This window comes from Felis catus, chromosome A2, assembly GCF_018350175.1.
Source record: "Felis catus isolate Fca126 chromosome A2, F.catus_Fca126_mat1.0, whole genome shotgun sequence".
In the NCBI taxonomy this organism is placed as follows: Eukaryota; Metazoa; Chordata; class Mammalia; order Carnivora; family Felidae; genus Felis; species Felis catus.
In genome coordinates, this window is record NC_058369.1 from 17618002 (window position 1) to 17639816 (window position 21815).

Sequence of the window (21815 nt, forward strand, 5' to 3'; positions counted from 1 at the left end):
TTCATGGGTTCGAGCCCCATGGGTGCGGAGCCTGCTTGGGATTCTCTCTCCCTCCCTCTCTGCCCCTCCCCTGCTCGCTTTCTGTCTTAAAATAAACTTAAATTTTTTCAGACTTTATGTATGTATATAAAGGGGGTGACTGGCTGGCTCTGTTGGAAAAGCAGGCAACTCTTTTTTTTTTTCTAACTTTTTAACATTTAATTCATTTTTGAGAGAGAGAGTGCAAGTGGAGGGAGGGGCAGAGAGAGAAGGGACACAGAATCCAAAACAGGCTCCAGGCTCCGAGCTGTCAGCACAGAGCCCGACATGGGGCTCGAACCAACAAACGGTGAGATCATGACCTGAGCCAGAGTCGGATGCTTAGCCAACTGAACTACCCAGGTGCCCCAAAAGCAGGCAACTCTTGATCTCAAGGTTGTGAGTTTGAAGCATATGCTGGGTGTAGAGATTACTTAAATAAACGTTAAAAAAAACCCTTGTATATAAAGGAAAACAGTGATTGATTTAATCCGGCAAAGGCAAAAACATGTAAGAGAAAGGGTACAGAGAGAAGAAGGAAAAACTGCAGATTGTGTCAAAATTGTGGCTTTTGTTTCCTGTGGGTAAACTGCTGACCAGCTGGCAACCAACAAAGAAGCCAGTATTCTTCCCTGAGGCAACTGGATGGATTACAAAATAACACAACTTCACTTGCTTAAGGGTTCTCCAGAAGACCTCAGGAGTTCAGATGAGGTGTCTGTGTCAGGCTGTCTGCATAAATAATATCTATCAGTGTCCTTTGTAAGCAGTATCATCTTCAGGCCAGGTGTGTGCTGTTTCCCTTGTCAGAATCTCTGAGCTTCTCCCTTTTAACCAGACTCAGCTCTAATCCAAATTGGCCCTGAGAGCTTTGGTCTCCTTCCAAGGTAGCAACATGACTTGAATGTTGTTTGGGGGGCAATGGCTGTATAGTGGTATTTAGACCCCTGAATATTAGGCAGCAGAGAATGCCAAAAAGCAAGAGAATCCTGGATTAAAGTATTTGGAGCCCATTTCATATCCAGTTTATTCACTGGCCTGTTTAATCAGGAGAATGAGTCCCAAGGATTAGTTTAGTCAAGTTTACAATATTCACAAACCAAGTGGATCATAACTGAAAGAACATTTACTTTAGAGAACAAAAAATGTTGATAGAAGTTTCTGTCTAACTTTGAATCACTATCTCTGCTCAAAACTGCCAAAACAGGGGCATCTGGGTGGCTCAGTTGGTTAAGCGTCCGACTTTAACTCAGGTCACGGTCTCGTGGTCTGTGAGTTCGAGCCCTGCGTCGGGCTCTGGGCTGATGGCTCGGAGCCTGGAGCCTGCTTCAGATTCTGTGTCTCCCTCTCTCTCTGCCCCTTCCCTGTTCATGCTCTGTCTCTCTTTGTCTCAAAAATAAATAAACGTTAAAAAAAAAAAACTGCCAAAACAAAAATTTTCCATTAAAAAAATACACTTAAATACCTTCACATTCACTTTTTATATGACGCGTGTATTTTTTCTTTTGCTGTAAATGTTACAAACAGAACTTTCGATCCTCTGAGATCCACTCCTGCCAGCCATCCAATTTTCCAAAAACTCAGGCATGATTCTTAGTTTCTTTTTTCTTTTTTTTTTTTTTTTTTTTGCCTCCCCTCAACAATCCCTCAGCAAACCTGTCTCTCTAACCTTAAGCTGTAGGTTACAACTGATCACCTCTGGCCATCTCCTAGCCCAAGCCAGCTTCCTCTCTTTGTGTACTGTCTATCCCTACCCTTCTGTGGCTTGTTTCTCATATAGCCATCAGATTGATCTTTTTATTTTTTCAAAAACACATTTTTAATCTCTATACCCTACGTGAGGCTTGAACTCACAACCCTGAGGTCAAGAGTTGCACACTCCACTGCCAGCCAGTCAGGCGCCCTCAGATCTTTTTCATGCATAAAACTGGTCCCATCACTCTCCTGCCTGAAGCACTGCCATTTTTTGCTGCTCTACTAAACAAGAGCCAAGCTCCTTGCCATGGCCCTTAAAGCACCACGTGACTTGGCTTTTGCTGACCAATATTCCTTCACAATCCACTCTCCCTTCATGCTTATCATTCCACTGCCTTGTTGCCACCTCAGGACCACCACAGGAGGTTCTCACTCTGCCTGAACACTCTTTTACCCAATATTTGCTTGGTTCACTCAGCATTGTGTCCTCCGCAGAGGCCTGGCCAGATTTCACGATCTAAAGTAACACCCTCTCCCAGCATTCTCTTTCTCATAACCCTTCTCTGTTTTCCCTCAGGACTTGTACCTATCTTTGTTGCTCTAGCCCAGCCTTTCTTCTGGCTTTATTAAAGAGAGGAAAATCTGGCTAGGAGCCCTCTAATCCTTGTGTGTCCTCCCTGCATGTGTAGATACTTCTATGTGAAAATGTGTATATGTGTGTGTGTCCAGATTGCTTTGGAGGAGGAAAGGTGATCCCCTGAGCCAAGTAAAGGGGACTCTAGAGTCTGACTTTCAGATATGAGGAAGTGCCCGCAGGAGACAGAGTTCGGCATCTCTCTCCTACTGACCCCTTGAGCCTCAAGGCCCAGTGTTGCCATGATCAAGTGGGATGCAATGGAATAGTTAGCATGAAACCTTGACATCTATCCCCTGGGGCTTAGGGCTTATGTGACCATAGAACCTAATGCTTTCCTTCTAACTGGAGAATCTGCCCACAGCAAGGAAAAAGAGGAAGTGACCCTCACCCTGCTTCCCTAACCCCAACGAATCCCAACCCTAGCACCTAACCGTGATTCTAAATCCTTTATCCTGACCTCTAGCCCCATCACTGACAGTGATTTGACTCTTGTAATCTAACCCTAGCTCTTCTGACCCTGACCTGACCCTGACTCATTCTCTTCTGACACTGACCTTGTAACCTTTGGTCCTTAAACTCAGGTCCTAAACGTTAGGCCTTTGCCACAGCCCTAACATCTAATCCACCCCCAGTCACCCTCTAACCTTAACTCCTTTGACACTACTTTCCAACTGTAACTCAAGCCCTAGTCCCTGAACTTCTCAGACTTTAACCTTAGACCTGGTTCTAGATCCTGAGGCCCTGACGTTTGTCTTCTAACCTCCTAATCCTGCCCTAATCTCAACCTGTAATCCCTAAATCCTGACTCATAGATTCTGACCTCTAAACCCTCACCCATAAATTGCTAATCTCCAGGGTCCCCAGACTCCCAACCCTGACTCCACAAATGAAAAGCCAGTATTTCACCCTACCATGAGCCACAGACAAGGGGAATTGCAGCAACTCAAACTGTGCATAGGGTAAAGCACATAGTGAATGAGTGTTAGCAAGTTAATTGACCAGGCACAGAATATGAAGCAATAAGACTCCTAGAAAGCCGGGGGGGGGGGGGGGGTATGTGGGGAAGCCAGGAAAACTTCCCTAAATACAGGATGTGGTAGCCTGCCAGCAAGTCTGAACAAAACTTCAAATCTCAGAAGATGGACAGTGAAAGCCCCAGTCATTCTGACCATACCTCCGTTCCAACATAGCAGGTCAGCTGGTCATCCTAGACCCATGATGGAAGACAACTGTCCTTAGTAAGTTGCAAAACTCTCAGACACAGATGGATGGCTCAGTAAAGCCCTTGCTCTAGGACACACAGCAAAAGAAACAGCAATGTAATGACCACCATGATCCAGGAGATAAGAGCCATAGATAGCATTACCATTCCCCCAATTTCCCTGGAACAATCATCAGGACTCCAGGGAGACTCCCAGAAACCAGCTAACAACCCAGCTGGACAAAAGACAGGAACCCTATATAAACCAGCTCTTTCCCTAAATTCCAGACCCTGACATGAACTAAACTTCAAGAAACAGGCACAAATTTTCCCCATGGGAACCCTGTGAGAAGACAAAAAGGAAAAAAAATCCATGCTCTAATAAAGATGGAATCCCAGAAGCCTCCCCTTTCTCCCATTTCCAACCCCTTCCCCACCACTAGGGCGCCCATACATAAGAGACAAAGGACAAGTAACAATAGTAATAGAAAACATTTACTAAGAACAGTACTGAGGAGGTGCTTCATCTTGCTTATGGTTATGTGAATTCTGTATGTACATTATACTTAGGCGTAATTTGCTTTAAATTGAAGGACACTGCTAAAACCTAAAATACATATATTTGAGAAGAAAGCTGAAAAATCATCAAAGCCTCCATCTCTACAAGTTATAAAAAATAAGCAAACTAAACACAAAACTTATTTAAAAGGCAGAGTTAAAAATAAGCAGAGATTTCTCAAAATGAAAAAAAGTATCAAAAATATGTTTATTTTAAAATTTTTATGCAGTTATGCATACAGCAAAGTGAACAAATCTTAAGTATGCAGCTTTTAAATATATATATGTAGGGGCGCCTGGGTGGCTCAGTTGGTTGAGCGTCTGACTTTGGCTCAGGTCATGATCTCACAGTTTGTGGGTTCGAGCCCCGCGTCAGGCTCTGTGCTGACTGCTTGCTCAGAGCCTGGAGCCTGATTCGGATTCTGTGTCTCTTTCTCTCTCTGCCCCTCCCCTGCTCACGCTTTGTCGCACTCTGTTTCTCAAAAATAAGTGAATGTAAAATAAAATAAATTTAAATATGTATATGTACGTGTGAGTAACCATCACCCAGATCAAGATACAGAGCATTTCAAGCACCATCCAGGCAATTATAATCAATATTCCAAATGAGATTGGGGAATATTTAAGAAAATACTCTTTTTTAAAAAATATTTTATTTATTTTGAGAGAGAGAATCCCAAGCAGGTTCCGTGCTGTCAGCACAGAGCCCAGTGGGCTCCTGACCATGATATCCTGACCTGAGCTGAAATTAAGAGTTGGACACTTAACCAACTGAGCCATCTAGGCACCCCCAAAAAATATTCTTAAAGATGACTTGACAGAAAAAAACAGGCAAGAAAATGTTAAGAAATAGTAGTAATAAGGTAACGCTTAGATATTAAATATAAAGCTACAATAATTTAAATTGTGGTGTTGGAATAGGATTACATCAGTCATGGGCAAAGCTTTTAGAATGAAGGTCTTGTATGCAGAAGAATAAATATTTTAAAACCAGTAAAAAAAAATATTTTTGTTCTTTTACAAATGTTTATTTTTGAGAGAGAGAGGATGATCAGGGGAGGGACTGGGGGGGGGGGGGGGAACAGAAGATCCAAAGCAGGCTCTGCACTGACAGCAGTGAGACCCATGCGGGGTTCAAACTCATGAACCCGTGAGATCATGACCTGAACCGAAGTTGGATGCTCAACTGACTTAGGCACCCCTAAAAATTATTTTTATTTTTTTATGTTTATTTATTTTTGAGAGAGAGAGTATGAGTGAGCGGGAGAGGATCAGAGAAGGGGGGTGGGAGGGCAGAGGATCTGGGGCTCCAGCTCACGAACTGTTGAGATCATAACCTGGGCTGAAGTTGGATGCTCAACCAACTGAACCACCCAGGTGCTCCATTTTTTAAAAAAAGAATGGTTGGGTATAGACTTGTCTTACAAAAATAATTTTTTATAAATCCACTTTCATCAAATAGTGAAGTACAGGTATACATAAAAGTCAATGGCATTCCTCAGAAAAGGTTAATGTTCAATAAGGTTGAGGATCCATCTGGAAGGAAACAGACTAACTCCAACCAAATACATGCTAAATTCTGCCTGGCTTTAAATGGGTAAAATGATGAAAATGTTGGAATGAAATTTAGGAAAATATGTTTATATCCTTCATGGTGAGGAGACTTTCCCAAGAAGATATGGTCTAAAAGCCATAAAGGAAAGGCTATGTCACTTAAGTAAATAAATGTCATAAAAGACCAAGAATGAACTGTAGACTGTAGTCTAAACAACTACAGCTTGTTGGCAGCTACGATAAATAAATGTCTCCTACCGACTGGCTAATAAATATGACTCTACAAATTGCTAAGTAAAACAAAACGTCTCCAGGCAAAAGAAGTGAGTTGTCCTCTACTGCTGTTTGGATTAGAGTTCCATTTCTCTTGAATGGAGCCTCCAGAGGAGTCATTTCTTAAGGTAGAAGTAAAGACCAATCTATTAGGTGAGGGTGGAGGGCTCTCCCTGACATTCTTTGGAGCTCCAGCCACTCCCAATTGCCTACAGCACATCTACTCTTCAAATGCAATCCTCATCTCAAATCTGTTCGGTCCCCCATGAAATCTGGCATCTTCTCCCTCACCAGTTACCAACTGGAATGCAGCGTTTATGTAGAATTCTTGTTGTCTTTAGCCAGTACAGTACAGTAGCCAGTCAAGATACTGATCTACAAAGTTACTTAGGTTGGTTGTCTTCTTCCCTATCCCTTCAGTGTGGGAAATATACAGAAATATTAACAAATATTTGCACAGATAGTGCAGTGGTTAGTGTTTGTATTCCATTTTGAGTTCCCCACATCCTGGTTGGGTTTAATTGTTTATTTTTGTGTATGTGAACCATAACTGTGGTTTTAAGAGAACTGTACCAAAAAAGATACGCTCAGAGAAGTGCTACTCCCCCCTCATTCCTAGTGTCTTGTTCCCATTCCCCCATTTCTTTCCGTCATTTCCCCACCTACTCCCTACAGGTAACCAACCTTTTTTTTTGTTTCTAGTTTACCCTCTCTGTATTCCCTTTGCGCAAATGAGCAGATACAGATGTATTTTATTTTATCCCCTTCTTTCTTACACAAGTGTAGTGTAGTGTAGATACTCTTTGGCATTTTGCTTTCTCCACTTACAGAATGCCCTGGAAAACACTGCATATCAGCTCATAGATATCTTTCTAATTCACTTTTACAGCTGCCTTGTTGTTTATTGTGTGATGTACTATAGTGTATTTAACCACTGTCCTATACATGGACATTTAGGTTGTTTTCAGTAATTTGCAATAACAATGCTGCAGTGAATAACTACACACACACACACACACACACACACACACACACACACACACACATTTTTTTTAATTGTTAACATTTATTTATTTTCGAGAGACAGAGGAATAGGAGAGGGGCAGAGAGAGAGGGAGACACAGAATCCGAAGCAGCTCCAGACTCTGATCTGTCAGCACAGAGCCCGACGTGGAGCTCAAACTCAAACCATGAGATCATGACCTGAGCCAAAGCTGGACGCTCAACCAACTGAGCCACCCAGGCACCTCACACATATTTATTTTTGTACAGAGGTGTCTCTTCAGAGTGGTAGATTCTTAGAGGAGTGAGATTACTGGCTTGGAAGGAAAATGTATACATAGGTTTGTTAGGTATTTGCCAATAATTTTGTTAGCTATTTCTTAGGTATTTCCTTCTATTGATTTCTAATTTTAGTCCATTGTGATCAGAAAACATACTTTGTATGATTTCAATCCTTTTAAATTTATTGGACATTTTTAATGGTCCGGGATATAGTCTATCCTGGAGAATATTTCACGTGCACTTGAGAAATATGTGTAATTCTGCTATTGTTGTATGAAGTGTTCTGTAGATGTCTAGTGGGGTCTGTGATGTCTGTATAGTTATAGTTATTCAAGTCTTCTACTTTACTTTTGATCTTCTGCTTAGTTGCTCTATCCAGGATTCAAAAGGGGATGTTGAAATCTCCAGCTATTATTATTTTTTTTATTTTTTTTTTTAAGATTTTTGCAGTGTTTTACACCCTTGGAAGTATTGCTGCATTGGCTGGTATGCGCTTTAAAATTTATTTATTTATTTATTTATTTATTTATTTATTTATTTATTTAAATGCTTATTTTTGAGAGACAGAGAGAGACAGAGTGTGAGCGGGGGAGGGGCAGAGAGCGAGGGAGACACAGAATCCTAAACAGGCTCCGGGCTCTGAGCCTTCAGCACAGACCCCGACGCGGGACTTGAACTCACAAGCCGTGAGATCACGACCTGAGCCAAAATCGGACACCTAACTGACTGAGCCACCCAGGTGCCCCCAAATCTCCAGCTATTATTGTGGAATTGTCTATTTCTCTCTAATTGGCTTCATGAATTTTGGGGGCTCTATTTTTAGTTGCAAAAATTTTTATATTTATATGCCCTCTTGATGGTTTGATTCTTTGATCATTATAAAATATCTTGGGGAAGGGGGGCGCTTGAGTGCCTCAGTCGATTAAGCATCTGACTCTTGATTTTGGCCCAGGTCACAATCCCAGTGTTGTCAGATTGAGCCCCACGTCTGGCCCAATGCTGGGCATGGAGCCTACTTAATATTCTCTCTCTCCCTCTCCCTCTACCCATCTCCCACTTGCACGAGCGCTCTCTCTCAAATTAAAAAAGAAAAAAAATTTTTTTAAATCCTTTGTCTCTGGTAACAGTTTTTGTCTAAATTCTGTTTTGTTTGCTAGTAGTATAGCCACTCCAGGTTTCTTTTTGTTACTGTTTGCGTGGCTCATCTTTTTTCATCCTTTATTTTCAACCTATTTGTGTCTTAGAATCCAAAATGTATCTCTTGGGGCACTGGGGTGGGTCAGTCGGTTAAGAGTCAGGTCACGATCTCACAGTTCATGAGTTCAACCCTGCGTTAGGCTCTGTGCTGACAGCTGAGAGCCTGGAGCATGCTTCGAATTCTGTGTCTCCCTTTCTCTCTGCCCCTCCCCTACTTTGTTGTGTGTGTGTCTCTCTCTCTCTCTCTCTCAAAAATAAACATTAAAAAAAAAATTAAAAATGTATCTCTTGTGGACAGCATCTAATTGGATTGTGTTTTTATTCATTCTGCCAATCTCTTTTTGATGTTAATGTTCACATAGCTGTGGATAAGGTAGGATTGTCCTGTGCCATTTTGTTATTTGTTTTCTATCTGTCTTGTCTTTTTTGTTCTTCTATTCTTCCATTATTGATTTTTCTTGTATGTTAAATATTTTTGAGTGTACTATTTTCATTCCCTTGTCATTTCTTTTATTATATTTTTTTAGTTAGTTCCTTAGTGATTGCCTTAGGGATTGCAATTAACATCTTAACTTATAACAATCTAGTTCATGTTAATTCTGTCTTAATTTTAATGCTCAATATTGCTTCTATATAGCTCCATCTACCTCTTCCTTTGTGGTGTTATCATCATACAAATGACATTTTATGTATGTGTGCAGGTCATGTTGGAGCAGATTTGAACCCACCAGCATGAGTTCAGTGGAGGTTTCCACTTTGTCTCTTCTTCTCATCTCCTCTTTCCCCCTTAAACAATTTCACCCTCATATTAAATCTCTGTCCACCTCTTTTATTTCTATAGACACTTTCAGTCTCTCATATCTGAAGAAAAGACATAACCACACTGAGCAAATAGTGCCATCAGATATAAATAATTTTCTCTTTAGAATTGTAGGATCTCTGTGTTGCATGGGACCTCAAGAAGATAATTGAGTCAGATGGTTCCTAATTCTGGTTTTGCATTAGAATTTCTGAGTTTGGGAGGCTTTTTAATTTATTAATGCATGCTGCCTGGGGTTCATTTAAGAACTTCTGATAAGACTCTCACTCTATTCTTTTCATTCTTGTTATGCTGTGTCCTAAGAAGTGAGAAGAAATTGGAGCAAATGACTGTAACTTCTAGATTATGTTGAGTAAATGTCCTTAGTCCTGAGTGATATCATTAGTCTTCAGTTTATAATTTTAGGAAAGTGCAAAAGCATTAAAGCATAAGAAATAAACATATATTAACATAAGCATGTATTTCCTCATCCTTTCTCAGTCTCGTGTGTGTGTGTGTGTGTGTGTGTGTGTGTGTGTGTATGTGTTTCCCTAGGACCCTAACTGTATGTTTTATATAAGGATCTATGCAGTTTGTTCTAGTAGAATCTTCACTGTGGAATTACGTGAAACTCTCTAAGCCTCGGTTCCTTTGTCATTAAAATGGGGGTATACTTTCTAAGTTTGTCGTGAGATAGAGAAGTTAGTGCTTGTAGAGTATTTATTTAGAAACCTTACTGTGGCCAGGCATTACTCCAAGTATTGTGCTCAATATATTTTCTTTGTTTTTTTGTTTGATTTATTCATTCATTTTTTTAAATATAATTTATTGTCAAATTGGCTTCCAAAAAATATGGAAAGCTTCATGAATTTGTGTGTCATCCTTGCACAGGGGCCATGCTAATCTCCTCTGCATCGTTCTAATTTTAGTTTATGTGCTGCCGAAGCGAGCACTCAATACGTATTCTTTGAATAGTAGTCTCTCTTTTATGTTATGGTTGTTAATTTCTCAAACCAGATCCTGGTGTATTGAAAGCCACATCACTCACATGACATATTCAGCTCGGTAATGACCGGAGAGCCCTCAGGTTATAAATAGAGCTGCCCTTGAGGTATCTATCCCCTTGTTTAGATTTCTGTGGTCATTTGCTCACAATCTATACAAGAACAGAGGGACCCCGAGGCATAAGTCATGTAGTTTTGGGATGAGAACACAGAATAGTTGATATTTTTAACATATTCTTATTAACCAAGAGAAGTGTTTGCCAGCCATATTTTCTACTGAGAATCATTTATCGAAGAAGCAAAATCTCAAGGAGTTTGATCCTCTAACCATTGGTTTCCTCCAGTGCCAGCATTTTCTTCTACAGGGAGTAATACTTGAAGTGGCAGCCATTATGTTCCCCGTGATCATCTGGTGATTCAGCAAGTTCTGTAATTCTTCATGGTAAAGTTCAGGAGTTTTCCTGCAAAGGAAATACCTGCTTAGAGAAATCAAATTTGGGAAAATGAAGAGAAAAAGTACCACATTAATAACTACACCCATAGTCCTATAGGAGGAATGCTAAACAATTATTCTGCGAATTAAGGCAGACTAGAGACCTTCTAATTTCACTGGAGAACAAAAGCACAGAGTGGAAGTGGGAAGAGATGAGGAGAGCTAAGGATGCAGGTGCCTGTGTGAGTCTTTGGACCCCAGGAGAGCCATGGGGCAGAGAGGTGGAGGGTAGAGGAGGAGGAAGTTGGAGTGGAGCAGAGTTGAAGTCAGAGGCACATGGGGTGCCATGGGCAGCACAGAAAGTGGTGTTAAAGAACAGGGTCTGGAGGCTGACTAGCCAGGTTCAGGACTCGGTCCTTCACGTTCCTAGCTGTGTATCCTTGGGCAAGTCACATGCCTCTGTGGACCTCTCCATTTTTCATTATGAAACATAGCTAATAGCAATACCTTCCTCATGGCAGGGGTTATAGAAACACAGGGGAGTAGATATAGGCAAAGCATGTGACACAGTGCAGGGTACATGGTTGGCAATCAATCAGTGATCATTGTTGGTCTTCCTGTCAAGGATATTGTTATTTTTTTGGTGATCCTGTCAAAAACAGTTTCCATTGTGCTTTGGGAAAGGGCTGTGGGGAGGGGCCACTATTCATTCATTTATTTGTTTCCTCTCTTTCTCCCCACACTATAGCCAATGATTTTAATGAGTTCAGTGTATCTCTTTTTGTTTATGTGTTTGTATAAAATATATATTGTTTGTGTTATTTTTAGTTTATATAACGGTATGGTGTTACTTGTATTATTCCTTCTCTTGCTTTTTCTCTCAGTGCAGTATTTTGAGATCTACTCATACTTCTAAATGTATATCTGATTTATTCTGAAAATTGCATGTAACTCCATGAAGACACCTTCCACAGTGTACCAGTTGATTTCTAGACTAGTCTCACCCAGGCTGCCCCCAAACCTGCCACCATGATTTCTCTCTAGTGGAACTAGAGAACTTTCGGGTTATAGGCCTTCCCCAAGTAATATGTATGGTGGTCTATATACATCAGTTGAGCCTTGTCAACTTGTCACTGAGATTATATTAAAAGATATTGTCATAGAGTTATTACAAAAGCATGTAATCATTTTACCTGTTTTACCTTCAACCTTCTTCATATTTTGTTCCAAGATGATTTTCTTCAGTTTTATTTCTCTCTTTTTTTTAAAGAGTCTCTCTTATTTATTTTGAGAGACATAGATAGCAAGCAGGGGAGGGACAGAGAGAGAGGGAGACAGAATTGCAAGTAGGCTCTAGGCCATCAGCACAGAGCCTGATGCAGGGCTCAAACTCATGAACCATGAGATCATGACCTGAACTGAAACCAAGAGTCGGACGCTTAACTGACTGAGCCACCCGGGGGCCCCTCTCCAGTCTTATTTATATGCCTCATAATTCTACAATGATCTCTATGGCATCAGCCGAGTTCTTGCTTTGGCCTTATGACTCTAAGGTTAAAGACACAATATCTAGACCAGAGCTAAGCAAGACGTGGTCCATTCATCACAGAATAACCTTTCATGTTCCAATTAATGTCTTTTGTCAATATCCCAGAAATTGGGCATGACAGGGAACAGAAAGGATGGACTGGATGTTCTTTACTACTGAGTTATTAGGCTAAAATACTTTTATTTCCCCAGCAGGTATTATTTTTGAGATGGCTGGGAAAATTTGAACATGAAGTACATATTAGAAGATGACAGGGAACTAATTAGGCGTGATAACAGAATTATGGGCATGTAAGGAAATGTCCACACTTCTGAGAGTGAAATGACATGATGTCCAAGCCATGTGTTAATATACCTAAGCAAAGAAAGAAGAAATTATAAAGGAAGGAAATGTGGCAAACACTTTGTACTTGGTTGGATTGATGTAATAGGCATATGATATTTACTGTTGTATCTAGTTTTATGCTTGAAAGTTTTTATAACAAAACATTTAAAACTCTCTACAACATATCAGTATATCTGATTTATTCCTAAAAGTGAAGAATGAAAGTGACTTTACTTACACAAGGTCCATCATACAGTTTAGTTATTTTTAGCCCTTCATATCTGAAAGAATTATATTTTGAAATGATCATTTTTTACTTTATGGGATATTATACATTATGACTAAATTTTATTTGATAATCTTTAGCTAAATTTGAGAAGGAAAAACACTCTGCTTATAGTGAATTCTTATGTAACAAATATTTTATTTTATTTCTTTTTTTTTAAGATTTAATTTTGGGGATCCTGGGTGGCTCGGTTGTTTAAGCGTCAACTCTTGATTTCAGTTCAGGTCATGATCTCACAGTTCATGGGATCGAGCTCCGTGTTGGGCTCTGCACTGAGAGCACAAAAGCCTGCTTGGGATTCTCTCTCTCTCTCTCTCTGCCCCTCCCCCTGCTCATTCTTTTTCTTTCTCTCTCTCAAAAATAAACAAACATTTTTTAAAAATTCTAAAATAAGATTTTATTTTTAAGTAATATCCATACCCAACTTAGGGCTTGAATTCACAACCCCAAGATTAAGAGTCACATGCTCCACCGACTGAGCCAGCCAGGCACCCCTGTAACAAGTATTTTAGAATACCTGTTGTTATAGATGTTTGTTTGTCAAAGATACTGGATGTACAAAACATACTTAGCATTAAATCAAATATAGAAAATTCAAAATCATCTTGAATATTTAAGTAGAAATACAGGGTATTATAAAGAGAATGTACAATAAAATTAAGGTATGAATTTGATGAAAGTTAAGGCATTATTACTGACCTTACATAAATAAAAAATGATTTTTAAGGAATACTATGAACAAGTGTCAACAAATTAGATAGCCTGGATGAAATGGACAAATTCCTAGAAACACAAATTACCTACACTGACTCAAGAAAGAGAAAATCTCAAGATCTATATCAAGAGCTTGAATCAGCAATGAAAAAAACCTCTTAACAAAGAAAAGTTCAAGACTAAATATCTTCATTAGTGAATACTACCAAACCTTTAAGAGAGAATGCCAGTTCTTTTCAAATTCTTCCAGATAATAGAAGAGGAAAAAATACTTTCTAATCATTCTATGAAGCCAGAATTACCATGATAGCAAAGATAAAGACATCACACACACGCACACAAACAAGACTATAGGGGTGCCTGGGTGGCTCAGTTGGTTAAGTGTCCAACTTCAGCTCAGGTCATGATCTCACAGTTTGGGAGTTCGAACCCCAAGTTGGGCTCTGTGCTAACAGCTCAGAGCCTGGAGCCTGCTCTGGATTCTGTGTCTCCCTCTCTCTGCCCCTTCCCCGTTCATGTTCTGTCTCTCTCTCAAAAATAAACATTCAAAAAAAAATTAAAAAGACTATAGGCCAATATCCATTGTGAATATAAATGCAAAAATTCTCAACTAAATACTAGTAAACTGAATCCAACAGCATATTACAAGAAGTACACGCTATGACCAAGCAAGATTTATCCCAAGAGTGCAGTGTGGTTCAACCTAAAAATATCAACCATATCTATGCAATAACATCACTTAATAGAATGAAGGAGGTAAAAAGGACCTGTTCTTCTCAATTGACATTTAACAAAACCCTCATAGTATTTGGCAAAATTCAACACTTTTTCATAATAAAAACACTTAGAAAAAGAAAGACTAGAAGGGAACTTCCTCAACATGATAAAGAAAATTTATGAAAACCCCACAACAAATATCATACTCAATGGTGAAAGACTGGAAGGTCTCTCGTTATTTTTTAAAAATTTTTTAATGTTTATTTATTAAAAAAAATTTAATGTTTATTTTTGAGAGGGAGAGAGACAGAGCATGAGTGGGGGAGGGGCAGAGAGAGAGAGGGAGACATAGAATCCAAAGCAGGTTCCAGGCTCTGAGCTGTTAGCACAGAGCCCGAATTGGGGCTCGAGCCCACAAACTGCAAGATCATGACCTGAGATGAAGTCAGATGCTTAACCGACTGAACCACCCAGGTACCCTTGAAAGATCTCTTTCTAAGATCAGGAACAAGACAAGGATACCTACTTCTACCACGGATATTCAACATTATGCTAAAAGTTCTAGCCAGAGCTTTAGGCAAGAAAGAGAAATTAAAGGCATCCAAAATTTTATTTGTCAGTTTTACCTCAATAAAGCTGTGGTAGGTAGAGTGATCCAAATTGGAAAGAAGAAGTAAAACTATCTCTGTTTGAAGAGGACATGATTCTACATATAGAAAATCCCAAAAAATTCATATAAAAACTACTAAAGCTAATAATTAGATTGTTTCAGGGTACAGACCAACACATGAAAGTCAGTTGTAAACACAACTGACAGCGTCAGTGAACAATCTGAAAATAAAATTAATAAAACAATTCCATTTACAATAGCATCCAAAAAAATAAAATACATCTGAATAAATGTAGCCCAGTAGGTGAAAGACTTGTACACCACAAACTACAAAACATTTCTGAGAGAAAATGTCCTAATAAATGGAAGCCTCCCCCATGCTCATGGGTTGGAAGACTGAATATTGTCAAAATGTCCATATACCCAAAGCAATCTACAAAGTCTATGTACCAATGGCTTTTTTTTTCCTTTGCAAAAATGGAAATGGGATCTCAGATCTATAGTAGTATTAAAAAACAACAGCTCTGTATCATAGTGAAAACAAGCAGCCCGGCAGCACCTAAAGGGGACAAGATGGTTTGGGAACTCCTTCAGAGTACCATTACCAAAGAATTGTCATTCCTTGACCTGTCTGATGGTTGTCTAGAAGACCCACTTGGAGAGCTGTTTTTATTTGACCTAACTCAGAGATACCCCAGTGTGAACAGCCTTTTCCCCTGGGAGCATTTGTTGAAAACAATCAGAGGCAATGTTTCAGTATCATGGCTGTCTTATGGTGGATAGCAGTTGGAGGAAAACAATAAGCCAACCAAAAGCTTAAAAGTAAAGGTGGAGGAATGATATATCCATAGGAGGTTTTGAAAAGCACTAAGAAATTCCTGGGAATCTAGAAGACCATGAACATGTGTAGGGCTATGTGCATGATCAGGAAAGACCCGAGAAGGCCTTAAGCTCTCACCTCTGGCTAATCTTGAAGCTCTCCAAAAGCAGGAAGCGAAGGCTAAGTGTTGAAGACATTCCTCAACACATACAATGTTTTTGTTGGCAAAAACTGGGAGATTTATTGGTTCCAACCATTTGAGGAAAATTTTGTCTAATCCCTATGAGACCACTAAGATAATTGAGTAGGACTTGTCAGTGACCATACATGACAAAGAAGGCAGACTTCACAGAATTATTCCAGAAACCATTAAACTAATAAATAGCAGCAGGAACAACAAACAGCAATAGCAACGAACCTTGGGGAATGGAGAGAATCTGATTTCCAGTGTTGCCACAACATATTATTTAAAATCACAAAAAATTGTGATGTATGCAAAGAAACAAGGAAGTATGGCCCATACACAGGATAAAAAGCAATCAATAGAAACAGTCACTGAGGAAGCCCAGATATTAGACTTATGAGACAATGATTTTAAATTATTTTTGTAATGTTTTATTTATTTTTGAGAGAGAAAGCATGAGCAGGGGATGGGCAGAGAGAGAAGAAGACAGAGGATCGGAAGTGGGCTCTGTGTCAACAGCAGCCAGCCCCATGCAGGGTTTGATCTGAGCCACCTAGGTGCCCTTTAAATTAGTTATTTTAAATATATTTAAAGAACTAAAGAAAACTATGTCCAAAGAACTAAAGTATGAGAATAATGTCTCATCAAATAGAGAATATCAATAAAGCAATAGAAATATATTTCATAAACAACCCAAATAGAAATTATTGAAGTGACAAATATAATTATATGATCGCTTCTTGGCCTTTTGGCTAAGGTCAAGTGTAAAAATGTAATTATCTGAAATGAAAAATTCACTGAAGAGGATCAACATCAGATTTGAGCAGACAGAAGAGTAAGTGAACTTGAAGATAGGTCAATTAATATTGTCCAGTCTGAGGAAAAGAAAGAAAAAGTAATGAAAAATGAGCAGAGTGGGTCAAAATACTTCAGATAGCAAGTAAAAGAAAAAGCCAGTTCAAATTTGGGGGAAAAAAATGAACAGAGGTACAAAGAAATGGAGGCTACCAACAAGTGTATCAATATATTGGAGTCCCAGAAAGAGAGGAGAGGAGAGGACAGAAAACATATTTGAAGGGGCACCTGGGTGGCTCAGTTAAGTGTCTGACTCTTTTAAAAAAATGTTTTTTAATGTTTATTTTTGAGAGAGAGAGAGTGAGGAAGGGGCACAGAGAGAGAAGGAGACACAGAATCTGAAACAGACTCCAGGCTCGAGCCCAACTGTCAGCTGTCAGCACAGAGCCCAACGCGTGGCTTGAACTCAGGAACCGTGAGATCATAACCTGATTTGAAGTCAGATGCTTAACCAACTGAGCCACTCAGGTGCCTCTTAAGTGTCTGACTCTTGATTTCAGCTCAGGTCATGATCTCATAGTCATGACATTGAGCCCTGCATCGGGCTCTGCCACTGAGAGGCTGCTTAGGATTCTCTCTCTCCCTCTCTCTCTTTCTCCCTGCCCACCCCCCTCTCTCTCAAAAGTAAATAAACTAAAAATAAATAAATAAATAAATAAATTAAATTAAATTAAATTAAAACATTTGAAGAAATAAGGGCTGAAACTTTCTAACTTTGATTAAAAATTTGATTAAAAAGGCATTAATAGGGGGTGCCTGGGTGGCTCAGTTGGTTGAGCGTCCGGCTTCGGCTCAGGTCATGATCTCATGGTTCGTGAGTTCAAGCCCCGCGTCGGGCTCTGTGCTGACAGCTCGGAGCCTGGACCCTGCTTCGGATTCTGTGTCTCCCTCTCTCTCTGCTCCTCCCCTGCTCATGCTCATGTCTGTTTTTGTCTCTCTCTGTCTCTGTCTCTCTCCCTCAAAAATAAATAAAACATTAAAAATAAATAAATAAATAAATAAATAAATAAATAGGCATTAATATACACATCCAAAAAGTTCAATAAACTCAAAATAGGATAAACTCAAAGAGATCCACATATGGACAAATCATTATCAAACTGTGGAAAGATGAGACAAAGAGGGAATCTTGAAAGAGGCAGTAGAGAAATGAATTATCACATACTCTGATCCTCTGTAAGATTAACACCTGATTTCTCATCAGAAACCATGGCCAGAAGACAGTAAGATGATATAAAGTGCTGAAAGAAAATGACTGTCAACTGAGTCTATAACCAGCAAACATTATTCTCTTCAGAAATAAAGGTGTGTGTCTGACTCTTGATTTTGGCTCAGGTCATGGTGCCATGTCGAACTGAGCCCCACGTCAAGCTCTGCACTGAGTGTGCAGCCTGCTTAAGATCTCTCTCTCTCCCTCTGCCCCTCTCCCTCGCTCACACTCTCTTTCTCTCTCTGGAAGAAAGAAGAAAGAAAGAGAGAGAGAGAAAGAAAGAAAGGAGGGAGGGAGGGAGGGAGGGAGGGAGGAAGGAAGGAAGGAAGGAAGGAAGGAAGGAAGGAAGGAAGGAAAGGAAGGAAAGGAATGAAGAAGAGATTAAAACACTGCCAGATTAACAAAAATTGGGAGAATCTGTTGCTTCAAAATACTAAAGACAGTACTTTAGACTGAAGTGAAAGGACACTAGACAGAAACTCAAATCCACATGAAGAAACAAAGAGAACCAATAAAGGTAACTACATAGGAAAATAGAAAAGATAGTATAAATGTATTTTTTCTCTGTAAACTTTTTTCTCCTGAGTTAAAAGACAACTAACTAAAGCAATAAATCTATGTTGATGGGCATACATGTATAGAAGTATACTTTGCATGATAATAATATGCAAAGAAGGGTGAATAAGCATGGCGCTATATAGGAGCAAAGTTTTTAAAATACTTTCATAATTAATGTATCAATCCAAACTAGATTATAGTAAATTACTTTTAATTCCCATTTTAACTACTAAGAAAGTATTTCAAAAAATATAGTCAGTGTGAATTCTCTGGAAGCCGTCTCTCCAGTATCTCTTGGTTTTAGCATCCTATGAGTCTATGATGGTCTAAGTTCCCCAGATTGTGCATTCTGATTGTCAGATGTCTATACTGGTGATTGAGGCTGATGCCAAAGTTGTTTGCCTCACCAAGTGTTTTATGGGTTCTAGTGTAAATTTTGATATTTATGCAGCAAGGCATGCAAGAAAGTCTAATCCTGCCCAGCTCAACATCTGTTATTGTGACCAAGATTATTATTTCTTCTTTTAAGAAGACAAGAGGAAACAGAAAGACATAAGTTTTTTCTACTCTCATGTCTTCGCTTTTCTCTCTCTTAAAGTATTGGACTTAATCTCTAAATTTTAGTTACCCAGGGGTGTAGCTTTTCTCCTTAAAGGAGAAAGCAAATATTGGGAAATCCTCCTCCCACCTCTGTAAGGCAGCCTCCTTGATAAAAACTTTGGTGCCTCACTATTATTCCTCTCGGACCAAAGAATTGGGCGTTTCATGTGGTTGTCTCCCAAATCTTCTAACATATGATGGGGCCAAAGACTAAACCACATAGCTAAAGCATGAAAGGTAAAAGAAAATTGGAAGCTAAAGAAAGTTATTTGAGAGAATAATGTCCATTCAAAGATCAATAAGCCATCAGCTGGGAAGATTCTACACCCAGCCCACTCCTCCTCTTCTTCATCAGCATTTGTTCTTTGGCCTGAGGGGGCTTGAGGGTAACCCTCATCTGTGATCACATGACCTGAATCCTGTGGCTACTTGCTACTGAGAACTTTCCACTTGATACTTAGCCAGGCCAGACAGAACACTCTCACTCACCTCAGTGGCTTTCTGTTTCTGCATTGTGTGAATGAGATCCCTTCTGGGAACACAGGGAAGGATGGAAGAAATGGAGGAGTCTCTGGAGGGAAGATTGAACTATTAGGAAGTGTTCTGAGGAGGTTACTCCTATCTTGTCTACCTTTAGCCTCCTGACAGACAGAAGGGAGAAGAGAAATCAAGACTTACAGATTTTGGAGCAGAGATGGCATTCACCACTGTAGGTAACCTGGTCACTGCCACATATGGGTTCACTTGGCTTGATGTAAGAGATAAACCAGCACTTATTTATATTCTCCATGCACTCAACCTAAAGATGAGACACAGATTGCTGCTTCAGATGCTTTACTCCAGGTCCTCTGACCATCATCACTGGTAATGGGGGGGAGGGGGACTGAAAAAGGAAGGCTAGACCAGGAGTTTAGAGAAGGGTCTTTAGCAACTTCAGTGTTTGGCCCCTGGCACTTAACCAATAATATAATATAATATAATATAATATAATATAATATAATATAATATAATATAAATTATAACTGGCACTTAACCAATAAAACTATAATATAATTAATATAATATAATATAATATAATATAATATAATATAAACATAAATTATAATATAACATATGATCTGTGAACTCCCCAGTCTGAGCTAAAAGACTCATCAGGATGAAAATCCCTGCCCTATCAACTACCAAATGTGATTGTTGGATTACAGAAAGGAAAATGTCTTTCAAGGTTAGACTTTTCTTATGAACGTTACCGAGTGACTTATATACGGTGCTTCAGACATTAGTAATGTCAAACTTGCCACAGCAGAGGTAAGATATAGAAGGAAGGGGACAGAGAGAGTACATTGTGGGGCCTTAGTGTGTGGGGTGCAGGATGTACATTTTGGCATGTCTTAGCTGAAAAAATGTCCACTGCAGCATAGGACAGACCTGGATTTGAGCCGTGATTTCGTCCATTTAATGGTTCAAAATATTTGCCTTCTATCCCACAAGAGAGTATGAACTGACTGGAATAATGCATGGGAAGAGGGCTCGGGAACATATGAAATGGGCTACACATGGTTGATGACCCAGATTTTATTGTGGTATATTATTCCCATGCCAACCCCCTCTGTCCCCACCTCTCAGAAGAAAATCTAGGGCTATCGAGGAAACTGGTGTGCTGCCCATTCCTGTTCTTGGGAACCAAGGAAGTAGAGCTCACCTTCATCTCTTGTAGGCGAGCCCCTGCACCTGCAGGAAGAGGGAAATCTGGAAGACAAAAACACATTCAGAAGAGTTGTTCTGTCTTCTGACCTTAGGGGGAAAAGCTAGGATGAAGGAAACCCTGGTTGGCACACAGGAAGTATCAGATCCCTAAGAAGGGTCTGGGATTGGGGCACCCAGGTGGCTCAGTTGGTTAAGCATTTGACTCTTGATGTCGGCTCAGGTAATGATCACACAGTTCCATGAGATGAAGCCATGCATCAGGCTTTGCTCTGACAGCATGGAGTCCGCTTGGGATTCTCTCTCTCTCCACTCACCCTCAGAATAAGTAAACTTAAAAAAAAGAAGGGGCCCGGTTCTTCTGTGATGCATACTGCTCTCTAAAGAAGTGGAGAAATAGGGAACTTGTGACCCCCTCCCTCATGTAAAATGGGGATCTTAATTCTGGCCCTGCCCTTTCATAGGTAAATAACAACTTTCATAATCCTTCTCAGTTGTTTTAGAAAACACTCTCTAACTTACAAATTTCCATGAAGCAGTTATATTAAGATACCTCCAAAGCTGCTGACTTTCATTAAGGCTTCCATATATTTTTTCTTTTTTTTAATTGAAGTGTAATTAACATACAATGTTATATTAATTTCAAAAGCTTACATACTCTTGGCCCAAAGCGAACTGTGTGGGTCCACTTACATGTGGATTTTTTTCAATAAGGACAATATTGAAATGTAAATGTATTTTCCTTATGATTTTCTTTTTTTAAATGTTTATTTATTTGAGAGAGAGAGAGACATAGCATGAGCAGGGAGGGGCAGAGAGAGAGGGAGACACAGAATCCAAAGCAGGCTCCAGGCTCTGAGCTGTCAGCACAGAGCCCCACGCAGGGCTTGAACTCATGGACCACGAGATCATGACCTGAGCCGAAGTCGGAGGCGTAACCAACTGAGCCACCCGGGTGCCTCCATGATTTTCTTAATAACATTTTCTTTTCTCTAACTTACTTTATTGTAAGAATACAGTACACAATACAT

General features: G+C 39.7%; 1 protein-coding gene and 2 non-coding genes across 12 annotated transcripts in view; 2 read left to right on the forward strand and 1 right to left on the reverse strand.

Annotated features, from left to right (window-relative positions):
• FBXW12 (F-box and WD repeat domain containing 12) overlaps positions 1–21815 on the forward strand; it is a 75059-nt gene that overhangs the window by 4720 nt on the left and 48524 nt on the right. Inside the window, exon 1 of one of the 10 annotated variants that reach the window (XM_045049746.1) lies at positions 361–805. The exons of 8 other annotated variants lie outside the window; for them this stretch is intronic. The gene's annotated coding sequence lies outside the window, so the exon portion shown is untranslated. Of the gene's footprint in view, positions 1–360; positions 806–19717; positions 19790–21815 lie in introns of those variants that run through there. One more of the 10 variants, XM_045049748.1, reaches the window with a different exon arrangement.
• TRNAQ-UUG lies at positions 4404–4488 on the forward strand. The gene has a single exon. It is a non-coding gene; the product is annotated as a tRNA-Gln (tRNA).
• On the reverse strand, positions 10063–10169 carry LOC111559576. The gene has a single exon (XR_002740705.1). It is a non-coding gene; the product is annotated as a U6 spliceosomal RNA (small nuclear RNA).